The sequence below is a fragment of the Pocillopora verrucosa genome, chromosome 5 (assembly GCF_036669915.1).
Source record: "Pocillopora verrucosa isolate sample1 chromosome 5, ASM3666991v2, whole genome shotgun sequence".
In the NCBI taxonomy this organism is placed as follows: domain Eukaryota; kingdom Metazoa; phylum Cnidaria; class Anthozoa; order Scleractinia; family Pocilloporidae; genus Pocillopora; species Pocillopora verrucosa.
Window position 1 is genome coordinate 4364138 of NC_089316.1, and position 6000 is coordinate 4370137.

The window sequence follows — 6000 nt, forward strand, 5'->3', positions numbered from 1 at the left end:
ACTTCAGCAACAAAAACATAATATAGGATGATTCAATTTTCATTTATGTGTTATCGGTGCAGATGGGACGATTTAAATCACTTTCTTGTTATATGCTTTGATTAGTTAAAGGAAAGAAAATTACGATACTAGCAGGATCTGTGTAAAAATATATAAGCAATCACGAGCTGTAATTTTACAAAAGAGAGGGAAAATTTTATTAGTCTTGGGACACTCTACGCAGTTATTGAGTTAAAAAAAGGGGAAAACTTGAATTAACTTACAGCACGCTCAGATTTTTTAGATCTTGGAATAAATCAGGAGGCAATTGAGTGAAGTTGTTGTCTTGCAACCATCTGTGTTGTAATTTGAAAAAAAATATGATCTGTATGCAAAATCTATTTAGTTTTATTGAAACATTTATTTACCGCCTTGTCTTATGATCACTGACGGGAAGGGAAAAAAAGAGGAAAGAAAAAAATGAAATGGAAAAACAAGTATAGACAGGGCAGTAGGAGAGGGGAATGCTGCTGCGTTATGAAACAGTTTTTCTTTGATAGCTGTATAATTTGATCCACAGCAAAGAAAATAGTCATATATTACCTCTGACTATACAATATAACGTAATGGGATGCAGTGCAATACGAAGAGATACGATTCAGCATATTACCTTATCAATAACACAATAAAAACTTAACCAATCGACTAATGTTCCCAAACTCGATGCAGTGCTATAAAATCATTATCTGCCTCTGTTTTATTTTCACAACATGATTCAGCAGATCACGATATGTCCTGATCCAGCCAAAGCAGTTAGTAAATTTTATCATCCATAATTTTGTTTTTAGGATAAGGAATTCTTTCCACAACAGTATTGATACATTTACTTACAGTTCCTCTAGCCATTTCAGGTTTTTGAAGACACTTCCATTCAATGCTTTCATGTCGTTGTCATTCAGACGTCTGCGTTATTTACCATATAAAACTGATCAATATTTCTAAGATGCACAAGAAGTTTATCTGTTTAGGTAGCAGTATTACTGAAACCTTTTTTTAACTTGTTCAGGACAGTTAGGGATGTTTTGAAATGTGAGCAAAAGTCGGCATCGCCGTCATCGCGTGAAGGGTTGCTTGTGCTAGCTTCACACGTTATACGCGTCTTACAACATAATTCCATTTGACATATATATGGAAATTTGTTAATGATGGAAACTTGAATACTCTTTTTATTTCATGAAGGCACTTCTTGATGCCTTTTATACAGAGGATAAATCTCATAAACGGTTATTCCTGGACAAAGATCCAGAACGCAACAGTCGATATGTGATCTTCATGATATTTGATATTAATTCTTAATTTGCGAAGCGAAACGAATAATCTGGTAAATTTAATAAAACAACGACAACGACAAAAAGCAGTTGGAGGCCTGTAGAACTGTTGTGCAGCTGGTCTGAGATTAGAGTTCTTATTCTGCAGGTGCGAAAGTTGACTAGTAGTGTTAATTAAAGGTGAATTTATTTTGTACTTAAATAGCTACATATTACGAATGAAATATTTGCAAATTTTGTCAATTTTATTAACGCTTATATTGCATCACTAAGAATCTAGGAGAGCGGATCAGACAGAAAAAAATGAGGTTACTTACAGACTCCTTAGCTGTGTGTTCTTGTCAAAGATTCCTGGAGGTAGGTGGTGCAATTGCATTTCAGACAAGAACCTATGAATTCGACGAGAATTTAGCACGCTATATAAAGGCCAGAGCTGGGATGCATATAAAGTAATGAATCAGATGACTAGTGGAATAAACTCAGTTTTGAAATGCAGCTTGAGGATTGTGTAGACAACTCAAAATGATTATTATTGAGATTTTACCGTGAAATCAAAATGGTACAGCCATGTACATATGTTTTAATATTCTCACTTGTCAAGACGAGCAAGGTTTTGTCTGTCGTGCTTATCCTAACTCAGTTATGTACCCTTTGACGGAGAAACAAGCTACTCGTAAGGCCTCGAAAACAATCCTCCAGCTACATCGGTCTTAGGCCACCTTTCGGGCCTTTTCCCATGATAGATGAACTGAAAGAGGCTTTCTTTTTTTGGCGGTTCATCTTACGATAATTTGTGGTTCCCCGTTTCCTTTCCGAATCTGTTGCTCCGAAAACATATAGAAAGGTTATCTTTCTGATTCTCGAATACACCATCGTATTTTCCTCCTTACATGATTCCGAAAGTTCTTGCGATATCTTGTCTTGTATTTTGATCCTATTTTCTTAAGAAATAAGTTTCATTTTGACCTGCAGATGAAAATCAAGTACAAAACTGATCTTCGCAGGCGCGGTTGTGCAATTGTACCTTACCTGCAACGATTATTGCTTTGCTTGATTTTCATCCGCAAAATTTATTTCATCAAAAAATATGATAATATTCCTCTACGGGATAGAAGAACCCTCCAAAATGTGCCCTGATCTCAACGAGTGGTGTCTTAGCTCAGTTGGTTGAGGCACCTCACTAGGTTTGGGGAGGCACGGGTTTGAATCTTGTTGAAGCCTGAATCTTTGCTCGGGCTTCTCAGTTTTTGCAATTGTATGAAGTCTCGGTCAACTTCGAGGATCATTGTCCAATTTATTTTATTTTATACTCTTTCCTTAAAGCCTTTCTAATGTCGTCATATGATCTGTCAGTCTTAGCGTATAATCATAATATCAGAGTGAAATTTTTCTTGTTTTTCAAACTAAAAGTGGTACCCAAACATTTATAAACACGTAATAGTGGGTTAGTGTGTTTTAAAATACAAAGACAAATATTGTTTGATGTCCCTTAATAGAGGAAAAATTAACTTACAGCCAAGTCAATTTAGTATTTGTAGCGAAAATGTCAGATGGCAAACTCTTCAACGGGTTATCAGACAAGTACCTGAAAGATAAAAAACAAAAAAATTAGAAGTGCAACTTGAACTTATTAATAGTGGCCTTGTTTACGCCGTCAGTTTGGCATTGTCAAGTAAGACATCTATATGCATAAAGAAATTTTTTATACTGATATAAAGAATAAAAAAAATAAATGGTTATCCGGTAAAACGCTCTTAACATAAATCGCCTCCTTTACATGTCAGAATGTGTCACTTAATTTACGTGAAAGACCTTTACGTTTACTCACGGTCAATCCTCGTGGAATTACAAGATTATGATTATAAATATAGACACTGACACGGAGTCTACCAAGTAAGAACGTCGTACTTCTACCTTCTGTACTTCTAAAAGATTAAAATATAGCAAGTCATAATACAGATTTGCAAGGATGCCGTGCTACAGATATAATGAAAGGAGAACTGACTAAAAAATTGGGAAGGTTTATGAAAGTTTAAATTCTGTCAGCGATGACGCTTGACGCAAGTGGCGACCTAAGCTATTTCACAACACTGCATTGCCGTAACTAGAGCTTCACTTCAAAAATTCTGAGAGGAGAAGTGCAATTATGATTCCAGTATTTCTCAGATTATAAGAAGTAACTCGTTCCTTTCAATGAAATTGGACTTTAAATATTCTAAAGGCTTGCTTTTTCCTTTTTTCAATTGTTTTTAAGTGGCTTTGTAATATGTCAATTTGCTTTCCATCTCCGCCAGTTTGAGTTCGAGAACCCCTCGATTATGTCCATCTAAATGAATTGGTTGGTTCATGATCAGTTGATTCTCGATGAGATTGATTTCCGACCGGACATTTTGGACCTCAGAAATAATTCCACTTTTCGACGAAGCTTTCGGTTACGCGGTTGCCCGGTGCCACGCACAAATTTCTCGTGGTCCTTGTTCACACTTTTAGATCCCATCTGAGCGTTTTCAACTGTCGTCGTATTTCTTGAAGTCCAGTAGACTTATTGCGTACAGAATCTATGGGCGATTTCTTGAAAATTGTCAGGTGTTACAGAGAGAGACTGGGCCTTACTTGGTATTGCCACATGTGGGTTTTTGCAACAAGGAAGCCTTCCGAGATTGTGTTTTTCAAGCTCTGAAGCGCTGAGGGACAAGTCGTCTCTCTCTCTGTCCGGATGTCCTTGAATTAGTTGTCTGGAAGGTAGTGATAGGTATGTGGGCGTTCGACCTCTACTTCTGGGGGGAACGCTCACAGTCCTTTATGTAACCTCTTGATAAAGTGTTGGCTGTCAGCATACCTTTCCTAGGCTTGTAACGTATCTTGTAGTCATGCTGCTGAAGTAGCGACAAAAGCAGTCCGCAGGATGACTTTCTTACCGAACACATATAGGTGGTTACGCTGTATACCAAGGACCGGGGCAAAAAAATTCCTTCTCGATCTTTGAGCACTTCCTCACTGCCAACGGGAGTGCCCCACTTCTAGATGTCACTGGTTGACCATGCTCCATCAGTAAAAAGCTAAGCTTATCCTTGGACGCATCTCCTTAGTACTCTTTTGGGTCACTCTCGCTGAAGTACTTGACTATTGGTGCTTTGAATCTCTTGAGTTCAGATCCACTCCCATTCTTGTGTGTCAGGCGGCGTAATGGTCTCACATTTCTGAAAGGTTTTGAAGGAATTTAGGAAGGTGCCTCACTAGCCCTATAAATCTCTGCACTGCTGATACATGTGCTGTTCGCTCCATCTTGACTGTTGCATCCGATTTCCTATGCTCTGCCTTCCAATTCAATCCATTCTTTGTCATCACATGTCCAGTGACTGGCAGTTTGCTTCATTTGAATTCGAACTTATCCTTTTCCAGCTTGATGAATTTTGCTCAGCAATGGTCTTACCCTATTATGAATGAAATTTGTTTAGCGCTCGTAAATTGTGTTCGTCTTGCCTACGCGGTAATTAGTCCACGACTCTAAGACTTTATCGATCCTACCTTTCTCTTCCTTGGAGGCAAATGGTGAACCAGAGTTAATATTGACGGCTTCTGACCTGATACATGAGATGAAAGACGCTACTCGGTACTGCGAGTGTAAATTGAGTGTAAATTGAGTGTAAATTCCATGTTTGAAGCCAATTTTTCCAATTATTTTCCAGATCCACAAAAAGATCTAGCCTCAGAAGAACTGGTAAACAGAAGTGAAGATTTGCTGCAGTGTTTGAGGCTTAGAACTAATGCGCCGCAGCTGCTATCTGCTTGGGACGTCATATTTGTCTAGGTTCTGTCACCGTGTCTCGGTTTAAAGTCAGCTTAAATTCGACTAAAACACAAGTTAAAAGTTGCTATATGTCTTGCTGAGAATTTGCCACGCCACCATTAGCGTTAGCAGCCCGACATATCGGAAAAGACAGGGTAAACAGAACTTTAAAAAAGAGTTGATGGCCTACCATCTCAAAACACATAGTTCTACCAGGTCACGATAGGACTCTTAAAGAGACTTACTGAGAGACTCGAATAAATGTTATGAGTTTTCTTGTTGTTCTCCAGGCCTTGTACATTCATAAAAAACAGGCACCTTTCATGCGCTTTACTTTTTACGCGAACTAATACAGGTTTAACTGGTAAGTAGTTTTGACCTCTAGAGGCTTCAGTTAAAAACCGGTCACATCGAGAACATTTTTTACGGAACGAGGAGTAACTCGGATGCTATTATCAATTAGTAACCTGTGTACTTAAAATGTGACCAGACTTTGCTTTGATTTGTCACATAGCAGCCTTGAGACTTTGTCATGTTACTGCATTGATGTTTTTTTGTTTATCTTCCGGCCTAAGTAACCAACTTTTCCTTACACATTCAAAATCAAGCTCGATTCAACGAGACAACGAGGCGCCCTTTCCTTAAAATAGCAAAAATTGGCCTCTGGTGGCCATTCACTACCCCCTTTTCCCAACTCGACGGTCTAAAGGGAATCAGGCTGAGAAGTGCTTGAATGAATTACTATATATTAATAATTAATGATTGATCAGATTTTATCAGGGTAAATATTCACCAAGTAATTAAAAATTATATTACTCCTTCATATAAGATAGATTCCAAGCTTAGCTTTTTTTATTCGGAGCTGAAGAGTCATCAAGACTGATGTATCATACATTAATATGA